We start from the raw sequence: 13208 nt of genomic DNA, 5'->3' as shown, positions 1-13208 counted from the left end.
AATAAATAATTTTCCATATTTTTAATAAAACCTACTTTCATAATAACGTAACATTGATTGCAAAATTTCATTTGCTTTAAAAATATGATATTGTCAATCATTTAAAATCAAATGTGAAATCACCAAGATAACTGTGACATTAAAAGTCAAATAATTTTAAAAAGACTATTGTTAACTGTGATCTATTTTGGTAGTCATAGTGGACGAGCAAGTAATTTTCAGTATAATTTAAATCTAAAAATTATTCAGAAGTAATCCTTACAACTTTATTGATTAATAAGAGTCTGAATGAACCGATGGTTTTCAAAGTATCTTCTTTTTAAATTATTATCTTCAATTTAGTAAAATACGTCATATTTATTGCTATATATTTTCAAAATACTTTTATCTAAAGATAACAACTGTGATGTTTTTTTCAAATTAACACCCCAAGGGCGTTCAACATATCTTAAAGTTATGTCATAATTCAACTTAACAAAAAGTCAACAAAACTTAAATTTTTAATTAAAATTAAACACCAAAAATTTTATTTACATTTATCTCAAATGTATAAACTTTAGTTTTGCTTTTTAAAAAGGATTGGAAAAACAATAAAATGAAAAACCTTTTTCTATTTTTTTTTTGACATTTGTCAATCAACTTTTTCTGTTTCTTCTTAAAAGATCCTTTAGATTATCTTGAAAAATAATTTTCGGATTATTAATTTTTCAAAATTCAATATTTTTTTGTTTTTTTTTCATTTCATATTGTCGACCTCTTCAATATGCTTTTAATAGAGTTAATATTATAAAAGAGATAATTTCAAGATAATAAAAAATACATATAAAAAGTTCCTTATCATTTAATTGCTTTATAAATATTCAAAGATCATAAAATTATCTCATCCCCCTTCAGGAATATTGACTTAAAGTCATCACTATTTCTTTTAGAATTCCTTAAAAGATTTTTTAACATAAGGAAAGAAAAAGAATCAAAATTTTATTACAAGGAATTTTAAAATATTCTTTGTAAGATGTTCCGATGTAACAAAAAATTTGATATATCAACTGTAAGGCTTTGTCATATTGAATCTAAGTATGGCAAATTGGTATGTTTAATTTTAATTATAATGAATTTAAAAATAATTGTGAGAATTACAAGTTGTTTATGCGATAAAGAAATTTCTTGTTCTAGTTTTCATCAGTATGAAACCAAAAATCAGAAATATGAACTACAAATTTATAGAAAAACCCTTTACAGCTCAAAATCAAATTAATTTTAAGCGAAGTTAAGAGCGATTATCGTGTATAATTTTTATATTACTGAATCTGTAAGAAGGAACATTTATCAAATAATAATAAAAAATAATGTAACATTCGTAACAGTAGTGCCATAACTTTGTTAATTTTGTAAAGGGGTGTAAAAATAGAAAAAGGAGTAAAAAAATAGTACAATTTGTACTGAGGACCTCAAGCCCTAACATTTGTTAAATATTATGTATGTATTTAAGTAGCATTTTGTAAAATACTAACTTTATAATTTATCTAAATTTTTTTATAATTTTTTTTACAATTCATGATGGAGAATCAAATTTATTATGCCTTTGAGTACATTGACATATCAAAATTCCTTGAAAGTTTATTTTTATAAAACTTTAAATTGTGTAGATTTTAAGTTTTACTCTGGTTTGTCTTTGAGTTTTCTCGTCTTTTATTTGTTGTCGGGAACGCTGATAAAATACATTACATATCAAGTTGTTCAACAAAATATTTTTGTAAAAATTTTTATTTTCATCACATCCTTTGTTCAATTTGATCTTCTTCAATTCTCTTAATTTTCTCGTATTCCTTTTGTTTTCTGTCTTCTTTTTCCTTCAAAATTTTAAATGTTTCAATACTTTTCCCTTCTTTTCTTCCCATTTTTTTTAAAACATTTTTCGTTCCGTTCATGAATGAAACTTCGCCATACATGGTGATCCAATTGTTCTTGAAGACAGTAAATAAAACGGTTAATGCTTCAAGGTTCATAAAACAATAATAAAAAAAATGAGTTAAATGATATAAAAATAAACGTAACAATAAAAGGAAAATAAAAAACACAAGAAAAAGAACAAAAATTAAAAAAAGGAGTAAAGTACATAAAAAATTAAAAGTAGCCTTTGGCGTGAAAATTATGATTTCATCAAAGATGAAAAAAGAGTTTTTTGTTTGTATTTTTACTTAAAATTTTTCCTTTTTTATTTAATTTTTTTTTTGTTTTTGTTGCTTATTAGAAACTTTGGGGACATTTTTTCATGCTCTCTCAATTACCTTATCATAACAAAATTTCCTAGTAATTTGTTCAAAATTACACTTAACTTATTTGTAAAGTAAAAAAATTAAAAACAAAAGCAAACAATGCTCAACTAAAATAATTCTGAAAATTTTTCTGTTAAATTTACAGTGTAATAAAGGATGTAACGTTATAACAGTTACACAATTTTAATGAGTGTGTCAAATTATAAAAATTTTTCAAAAGTTATTGACTCTTATTAATTTATCATGCTTTATTTTCAAGGAATGTTTTTGAAAATTGTGAAGTTTTAACTTAAATTAATATAATTCAATTATTTGCTCAATAAACCTGTGCTATCATTCCTGTATTAGTACAATAAACCTGTACAAAATATATCAGCCTGGTATTCAAATTCTTATCAAATAATATAAGACTACTACCTAGATTAATAAAATGGCCCAGTTTCAAATAAGACAGGAATGAAATGATTTCGTAAAACTAACGCAAAATAATTACAACTAAAATATTGTAGAATACTGAGAAAATTGTGATTTAAAATAAACAAATAATAACACTTAAGTAAAACTTTTAAATAACAAGCTAGATTCAATAATTTTAAAACTTTATGCGAACATGCATAAATTCCCGCTCTTTACTCAAGTTTGTACATAAGGTCCAATATTTTTTTTTTACTTGTATTGAAATTTGTTTGCCTTTTATTATTTAATTTAGGAATAAATTTTGATACTCGTAATGTTGCCCAGGCGTAATTTTTATATATAAAAATCCTTTTGAACAATTTTTATACCCGTACGAACGTATGTTCGAAGGGTATACTAAATTTGCCTTACCGTTTGTAACGCTAAGAAATAACGGTCTTAGATATAGACTCAAGTGTATGTTTTTGATCAGCGTCAAATTCTGAGTTGATTTAGCTTTGTCTGTCCGTCCGTCCGTCCGTCCGTCCCAACGATAACTCAAAAACTAATTGAGCTAAGTTCACCAAATTTTCACATATGATTTATTTTAGTAAGTGCCAGAACCCTATTTAAATTGAACATGATCGGGGCACCGGTTCGGGTAGCTGCCATACAACTTAAAAATTTATTTTGCTATATCTCAGAAACTATAAAAGCTGTGGTATTGAAATTTCACACAAACGAATATATTAGTAGGGCCAATGTGTCTCATAAAAGTCGTTGAAATTACTTGGCTCCTTCTGGTACCTGCCATACAACTTCAAGAGTTATTTGGCTGTATCTCAGAAACTATATAAGCTATGGTATTGAAATTTCACACAAACGAATATACCAGTAGGGCCAATGTGTTTAATAAAAGTCGTTGAAATTGCTTGGCTCCTTCTGGTACCTGCCATACAACTTCAAAATTTATTTGGCTATATCTCAGAAACTATAAAAGTTGTGGTATTGAAATTGCACACAAACAAATATATTAGTAGGGCCAATGTGTATGATAAGAATCGTTGAAATTACTTGGCTCCTTCTGGTACCTGCCATACAACTTAAATAGTAGTTTGGCACACACAGTATTTTGAAAAACACATAGTACTGAAATTTTGCATACATTAATATGGTAATACGGCAACTTAAAGTCATCGTCTGTCGCATAGTCAGTTATGGCATCTTTATTTGCACATAGGATAACAAATTCGTACGGGTATCACAGAGTTGACAAGGTCAACTCTATTTTTTTTCTCGTTTATATTGTTTTTAAATGTTCAGGTGTAATATGAGCTCAGGATACAATGCAGATACTCCAATTTAAAAAAACAATAAATTAATATTATAGGAATAGTTTTTTTTTGTTAAAAGGTTAATTAAATTCTTCTATAGATTTACACCTACCTTGTTAAAAAAAATTTTGCTCGACCCCCTCCCTTGGTAAAAAAATAAAAATGTTTTGAAAATTTTTTAAAATTTTGCACGACCTTGCCAAAACAACAAAAAATTTTTAAAAATTTTTTAAAATTTTGCACGACCTCCTACCTTGGAAAAGAGAAAAAATTTTGCACGACCCGCCTACCATGGCAAAAAAAACAAAAATGTCAAAACGACTTTGGCAAAAAAAACAAAAATTTTTTGAAAATTTTTTAAAATTTTGCACGACCTTGGCAAAAAACAAAAACTTTTTGAAAATTTTAAAATTTTGTATATTAAAAATATACTCACATTAAATAAGCTTAGGAGCGTGTTAGATTCTGTTAAAATGAATTCAACTATTCATTAATTGCCTGCAATAGTATTCATTTTATTTTGGTTTTTCTTTTATTCGCCTTTTCTCAATTATTTCCACCGCCAAAATATAAAAATTTTTTCTAATTTTTTTTCTAATTCCTACTAAAAAATCTAAATGAAAATTATAAGGTAAAAAATTTAACAAAACGAAAAAAAAGGCTGCGATAATAATATGAAAAACAAAGAAAAAAAATTTTATTCACAGTTCATTTGTTATCATTAATGAATTATTTTTACTGTGTTACCGTTTATTCAGTATAAGTAGTGTTAATAAATCTTATTATTTGATCAGGAAGGGACACGAATGACATTGAAAATAATAAAATCAAGAAATTGTCTACATTGGGTAGATTCTTAAAAAATGATTGATTTAGTTTTAAAATTCATTTAAAATTGCGTTTTCAATTACCAATCTATATACATATATGCATATAAAAATGAATGGATGTGGGTACCTTATCCATTCTTACGCTATTGATCCAGTCACCATTAAACATTTGTAAATTGATTAGAAAACTACTTTCGTTTGTAAGAAAAAGAATTTTAAAAGAAAAATTGATGAGAAAGTTATAATGAAAAAATTTAGTGATTTTTGAAGCTTTGCTTTAAATTTAAACTACAATAAAATACCAACCAGTTCCTCTCTATTAGGATCACAGCAATGTGTTTTTTAGCAGTTTTTTTTATATTACAACGTTTTATAAATAAAATAGTATTGCCATAAAAACATGCAAAATGTTACTTACGCAATATTTTTCATGAATGTTCACTAAGACGAATTGAATGAACACGGCATTATTGATTGTTTTTTATGGCATTGTTTTTCCTTGTCTCATTCTATGAAAATCTCTATAGTATAATTTTATAATGAAATCATTTATTTTTTGCGTTCAAGATAAAAGAAGAAGAGGAAAACTTTATTAAAGCATTAAAAGTCTTTTAATTTTTTTTTAACAAAAAAAAGCGGTATATTTATAAAATGCATTGTCTTTAAAAAAATAAAAAAGAAAAGATGGGAAAAAGTTATGAAAATATGGAAAAATTTGAAAATTAACTAAGTAATACGTGTGACACTACATATTTTGTACATATGTATATATATATATATATATGTATATATGTACAGAAGAATATCTACGTGTTAATATTATATACTTCACACCTGTAATTAGAGTAAAAGCGGGGTTAAAGTATAATTTTATATTCCCTCCTGTAGATTTAACATGAAATACAAATATAACGAGAAAAAAAATAGAGTTGACCTTGTCAACTCTGTGATACCCGTACGAATTTGTTATCCTATGTGCGAATAATTAATGTGCCTTAACTAACTATAGGGCAGACTATGACTTTAAGTTGCCGTATTACCATACTAATTTATGCAAAATTTCAGTACTATGTGTTTTTCAAAATACTGGTTGTGCCAAACTACTATTGAAGTTGTATGGCAGCTACCAGAAAGAGCCAAGGAATTTTAGCGAATTTTATCAAGCACATCGGCCCTACTAATATATTCACTTGTGTGAAATCTCAATATCACAGCTTTTATAGTTTCTAAGATATAGCCAAATAACTTTTGAAGTTGTATGGCAGGTACCAGAAGGAGCCAAGTAATTTCAACAACTTTTATGAGACACGTTGGCCCCACTAATATATTCGTTTGTGTGAAATTTCAATACCACAACTTTTATAGTTTCTGAGATATAGCCAAATAAATTTTGAAGTTGTATGGCAGCTACCCGAACCGGTACCCCGATCATGTCCAATTTAAATAGGGTTCTGGCACTTACTACAATAAATCATTTGTGAAAATTTGTTGAACTTAGCTCTATTAGTTTTTGAGTTATCGTTGGGACGGACGGACGGACAGACAAAGCTAAATCAACTCAGAATTTGACGCTGATCAAAAACATACACTTGAGTCTATATCTAACACCGTTATTTCTTAGCGTTACAAACGGTAAGGCAAATTTAGTATACCCTTCGAACATACGTTCGTACGGGTATAAAAATAACCCATATACATACATATACATATGTATGTAGGTATATATTAAAACTTTTATGAAAAATGTAAATTCCGTATAAATATTTATTAAAATAAAGTCAAATGAAATAAAAGAAAAAAATTCATTTTTTTTTTACCGTAATGGTTCTCGTGCAAAACTTGTTGACTTTATCCACACTTTTTAGTGAATCTTGTATTAAAATAACATCTATTAAATTTTATGAAATGATAAAAGTTTTAAATTGACAAAATTAAAGTGAAAAGTTATTGTATAATTTTTAAATCATTATTTTAAAATAATACAAACTATATAATTAAAGATTTCAAAAATTTTAAAAGGCAGCTGCACATTTATCCATCATTATTAATCAAGATTAGAATAGTTTTTCGTGTAATTGTTATGAAGAATTTGTTATCTATCTAACGAATGTACATATTATTAGGATTTCTTTATCCAATTTATTAATTTAAACTAAGCAGATTGAATTTAATTAAAAACAACATTTTTATATACATATACAAAAGTACTTATATATATGTATATCAAACAATACTATAAATTTACTGTTATACGCCATTTCATTTATATTTAAGGAAATCTACCATTTTCAATATCAGAATGCGAGAGTTTCACGAAATATATTTACAGATTTATAGGTTGCCCTATGGACTTTTAGACAGACAATCACTGCATGAATTGTATTTGACCAACAATACAACATCATAATTGTGAAATTAATAAGTAATGTGCTTATTACACTAATAATTTTAACTTAATGGAAATTTTTTCATGCAACTGCAGAACAGATGGATGACGTAATCAAAGGAACGAGTTAAAGGCAGAAAAATTAATTAAAAAATTTTTCTCCTCGAACTGGACTCGAACCAGTAACCTACCGTTTTCTAGGCGGACGCTCTACCAACTGAGCTACAACTAATATATACATATACATACATTAACTCAGATCATTGCTTATCGTATTATGCCATCATTTTCCTTTAATAAAATTAACTTCTGAGTTTCTTCTGTGTTAAGGTAATTATTTTTAAAATACGCTAAAAAATATGTAACTGTAGTATATAATATTAAAAATAAATACCAATATTATTCTACTGAAAATATTTTTATAAACTTATTTTATTTCACTGTATATTTAAACATTGCCAATTCATCATAAAAGCAAGTGAATTTTTATTTCATATTGAATTAAAAAATAACAAAATAAAGTAGATTACCAGCTGATTTTAGAGTAAAAAAATGAGAACATACTTTTATTATTAGAACGTATTACATAGATTTTAACGAAAAAAAAATTATTACATACAGGGTTAAGTTGATATTTTGCATACAAAAAGAAAACCATTTCGAAATAGTTGTCTTAAATGTTTTCAAATCATCTTTCTAAACAGAACCGACTAAAACAAATTTTGCGGTACTCTATTTGTTTTCCTATAACTTTCAATCTATTACAAATACTGCAGAAAGATGGTTAATTTATCAAAATGTTAAATTATCTCAATGAGTTTAAAGAAACTCTAAATAAAGTAAAACCAAGCTATATACACAGAAATTAATTATATCAAAAACTTCTTAAAAGAAACAGTTGAAATTGATTTGAAGCCCCAATATCTAATAATCTGTTGAGCTCCGAACATTCTCTCCGTTCAGAAATTTTATCTTTTTACTAATATATCAGTCTATGTAATAGAAAATAAATATGCTATCAATTAAAACCAAATTTTATAAACTGTTCTTTATCTACAAAAGATTTCCAAGATTACCTACAATAAATTAGTAGGTAAATTAATTTTATTTTAACAAATAAAGTGTAAAATTTAAGAAAAGTTTTTACTCTTTTATAAAATTTTCGACGCTTTTACCAGCATTTAATATTAAATTTCACTTAATTCACTTTATTTACTACTGGAATACGTTTTCCTTTTTCTAGTATTTTACTCAATTGGTATCCTTTACTTTCACCTACCATAAATATTTATCAAAGCAAAAACTTTTTTCCTCAAAACATTGTAAACAGTCCCTTTTTGATTATTCAAAAAAACAAAAAAAAGGAATTTTTTCCCCAACATTTTCAATTGTTATTGTAAATTTATTTAAAAAAATTAAGGCATTGTCGTTTTATTCAAACAGATCAACATACACAAAAAACAAATATTCAAAGTGTATTGTCAAAAGCAAAAAATCTTTAGAAAATATTACACAGGATTATTTTTTATTTTCTGTTTTTCTTTATATAATTCCTTTATATCATTTACTCGCGAGTAAAAGGAAGCACCTGAGTCAGTTAAATCAATCAAAGAATCAAATTTTAATTTTGGTAGTCCTCAATATTTTTTCCTTCTTCACATCGATTATGTGCATATGATCTTTATACAATTTTCCATTTGATTTCACTATAAAAAGCACACAATGACAACAATTGTAAGAGAAGAAGCTAAAAGGTAAAAGTTTTGACAATTTCTGAACAGATAAAAAAGAATATACACGTTCACTAAATAATAATACCAATAAATTACTTATTTAATATAAATATTTATATATGTATGCACATATACGTAAAATTTCTTACTTTTCTTTTTCATTTTGAGTACTTAGAATTTTTTCATTTTTAGAATTTAGTGAATAATATAATTTTAATTTTAATAAGAAACATCAATTTACATGTAAACTCAAAAACCCAAATTTTAAAGCAATTCTAAAGGGGTAAATTAGTGCGTTTCTTTACCCACATAGCTTTGCTATTATTTATTTTATTTAGACATTTTTTTGACAATATGGATTCATTCTAGTCCGTATAATTGAATAATTCAAATATGTATTATGTAGCCGATATGTATATTTATACTATACATAAGTATATATTAGATAGCCGATTCGCATGAACACTAAATCTTTAAAGAGTGTGTCTCCTGAAAATTTGAAAATTCCTTTATTATGGCAGAATGGAAAAAAAGTATTATTAATTTTGCGAATAATGATATCACCTTATCCATATACATATTAAAGGAATGCACATATACATATATATATATGAATCGCAATAAAAAATAAAAATAACTAAAAAACTGTTCACGCAACGTAAATATATATATACAAAAATTTATGTACACAAGCACATGCATATTAATTTAATTTAAAAATATTTTTTACTTATTGGTATTATTCCTGAAAAAAAAGTTTTTAGAACTGAAATTCATTTGTTATTGTTCGCATACATTTTGCTTAAATTTCATTCATCCTTACAAATAAATATTTGCACCCCCTCGATATTTTTTTTGAATTTTTGATTATATATAAACATAACAACATATTCCTCCCATTTTACGTACTCACCCTCTCGTCGAGCTTTTACTTTATAATAACAAATATAGGTATTATTCAAAGCATTTTTTTTTCCATTAAATTCCGTATTGCACACAAAATACAATAGTACGAATATTTATTTTCATTTAAAAATGGTTTTGAACCGCTTCAAAAAAGGCTGCTTTAAAATAAAAAATTAAAGGCAATTTTTTGAGATTATATTTTTAAAGAATTATATGAGAAACAAGAAATAAACTAAATTTAGTACCAGAAAGGAACTATGCGAGTATAATATAGTTGCCATTGCTAACAATAGGCTGTTCTGACAAATTCACTAATGAAAATCAATTCTTTCGAATTTAAATTAAATTATAATCTCCGTTAATTTTTAAAGCTGTTCTTATCTTCAAAACAATGTAACCATTTTTTATATTTCTTTTAAATATTGTTTGAGAATTTCTTAAAATATTTTTAACACCATTTAAAGAGTAAACATTTTTTGAAGTATATGAGAAAATTTTAAACAAAACCTTCTAAACATTAAAACGGATTCCTTATATCCTTGCAGGATTTTTTAAGTATGCCAAACAATTTTAAGACCTTAAAAAATGACTAAAGTAAAAAACAATCAAAGTACCATAAAACTTAAGTGAAAAATATTTTTTTATTATGTGATCTTGAAAAATTTTCTCCGTTTAAAATTGAAATTTAAATTATTGATATTCAATTTCTTGTTCCTTGCCTGGGGAGCATTAAATACTTTGAAAAAAGGTATACCTCGACATTCTATATGTAATAATTTATTATGTTGAAAGCTGTAATTAGTAATACTCACACAAATTATGCTTCAATTTATAAAAACCAAAAACAAATATTTTTTCGTTTATTCAAAACATCTTTGCTTATAAATTCTCTTATATTTTTAAATTTTTTCGAACTGTGTGCTAGATTTGCTTAACCTTATTTACTTAAATGTAATAAAAATATATATGTATGTAAGTATATGCAATTGTGATTTCTATATTCGAATCTTATGTTAAAGATTCTTACATAAAATTATTCTCTTACTACATTTCTCAATATTAATGTTAACAATATTAATCTTATAAATGAATTTAATTTATAAGTAATACAATCATCAACGAACTTTAACAAGTAAAGGCCTACTAAATACATAATACTAACTACATACTAGTTTACACATATTCCTTACATATATATTTGTTGGTGTTTATTGATTGTAATAGCGGTTTTATATTGCTTTTGGTTTTATCTAATGAAACTTATCTTAACTTTGGTTTTATCTAATGACCCTTCATCAGCTTAATGCATATTGTTTTTCCATATAATTGCATTTTCTAAAGGAATGTGAAAGAAAGAATTTATTTTGATATGTAAGAAGATTTCCAAATTATGTTAGTGTTTTCTGACCCACGAATTTACTTCGAATAACCTACAGTCACTTAAAGGATATCACTAAAAATAAATATACCTTGCGAACAAAATACATATGTAATTGAAAAATATTCGAGTAAATTCAATCATGCTTTGTTGAATTATTGAATAATAAATTTTAATCAAAATAAACCTACATATACTTTCCTTATAAACAATTCAAAAATTCTTATTGACATTGTAAAATTGAAAAATTATATACATATATGTATGTATTTTGTAATTCATTTTAATTTTAATATTGGACTTTTATGCTTCTTTAACATAAAGATGGTAGATATCGAGGATAACATGAATGACTAGCCATTTGAATGTGAACTAGGTTATTTAAATTTAATACAGAAAAATTGGGAGGAGAAAGTTGAATAAAATTTTCGCCTATAACGTAATTTTTGATTAATTATTCAAGCGTTCGAACTTGAAATGAGTAGACGCGTTTTTTTTTTGTTTTCAGCAAAAGAATTTTGACCTTATTTTTTGTTTAGTTAAATTGACAAAAAAAAACACGTTGTTTTTTTTGTCAATTTAATTACAATTTTTTGTTGTAAAAAATTTTTAAATCCGAAATCTAAAGCATTGAAATGCACAATCTCCATATTTTATGTAAGTTTTAAAAAGGTTTATGATAACATCCACAAGCAACTGAAGCGGGGAAATGAAAGCGATTTTTAAAACTTGAAAAAAAAAACTTTGTCGTTATTTTGCAGTCTGGCACACAAGTTCCCTTTTTTCTGCATTTACGAAATTTAAAAAAAAAATGTGATTCCGTTGCCATAATGAACAAGTATTTCAAAAATAACATTTTTTAAAATTCAAATGTTATAATTTTTGCAGAAGTGGAGGTAACGTAAAAGAAAACACTTTTCTTCCAGGGAATATTTTTCTCAGCAAAATTCATTTTTTTAATATTTTTCCCAATCTTTGTGGAAGTGTACTAAAAATTAAACATGCAAATATTTATGCTAAGACTACACATGTTTTACTTTAATGTGCGACTTAACTTAAGGAAATGTATGCTTGTCTCAAAGTTATACAGTTGACATAAAATGTTTTAGTTTTAAAATCATAAGTTTATTCCCATAAGATCAGCGAAACTCTAAAATACTCTAAACTCTATAAATAGTAATAATTTATGTTAACAGATTTGTAGAATCCTCAAACCAATTATAAACTTCTTTTGTACTTTTTTTAATTTTTTTATAAATTTTTTCCAAGCTGCATCAACAAATTTTTAATAAAACTATTCTACACTATTTAATATGATTATAAAACTTTTTTCACTTGACATTGTTTATTTAATTCAATTTTAATTTTTTTAAAGGCGGTCAAATTCTTACTTACGGTAAAGTTTTTTATATTTTTTTTTGTTGCAATTGCATCAAAATAACTAAAACAATAACTTTTTCAATATAGACAGTAAAACTTTTAACGAAATAGTGGAAAAAACTATTTTTTTTCTTTATATGTACATAGAAATTTTTTCTTTATATGCACTATATTTCAGGATGTAGTAATTTTCGACTTCACTTCTTGAAGGCGACGTGAAATTCTCAATTTTCTCTGTTTCTATATGAATTTTAGACAAAATGAATTTTCTTTTGTCATATAAAATACAATACATTGCTTAGAAAGTGGAAATTCAATTAAAAAATCAATTAATATTCATATTTTCAGATTTTAGAGAATGAATTCGCCGTAAAAAAAATTCTTTCATCCAAAAGAAGTTCTTCTAATGCATTAACCGATATTTTATTTTTTTTTTTCACATTTAGGTCTTATAAACACAAAATAAAATTATTGAATTAATTAAATGTTAAGAAGATGTTGTGACGTAATGCAATCTAGCTCGAGCAGAAGTATTTAATAAACTTATTACAGGGTTATTTCTGGGGCATATCTTTGAACCTTCTTGTAT

At 25.4% G+C, this 13208-nt stretch overlaps 1 protein-coding gene across 4 annotated transcripts in view; it reads left to right on the top strand.

Moving 5' to 3' along the window:
* LOC129610591 (tachykinins) overlaps nucleotides 1–13208 on the top strand; it is a 58228-nt gene that overhangs the window by 29320 nt on the left and 15700 nt on the right. For 2 of the 4 annotated variants that reach the window (XM_055523200.1, XM_055523199.1), the window contains exons 2-3: nucleotides 7166–7258; nucleotides 7319–7552. The exons of the other annotated variants lie outside the window; for them this stretch is intronic. The gene's annotated coding sequence lies outside the window, so the exon portion shown is untranslated. The remainder of the gene's footprint in view (nucleotides 1–7165; nucleotides 7259–7318; nucleotides 7553–13208) is intronic. 4 annotated transcript variants of the gene reach the window in all.

The sequence above is a fragment of the Condylostylus longicornis genome, unplaced genomic scaffold (assembly GCF_029603195.1).
Source record: "Condylostylus longicornis isolate FDR11 unplaced genomic scaffold, ASM2960319v2 ptg000045l, whole genome shotgun sequence".
NCBI classification, from domain to species: Eukaryota; Metazoa; Arthropoda; class Insecta; order Diptera; family Dolichopodidae; genus Condylostylus; species Condylostylus longicornis.
Note: the sequence above shows the minus strand (reverse complement) of the source record. Positions and strands in the feature narration are given on the sequence as shown.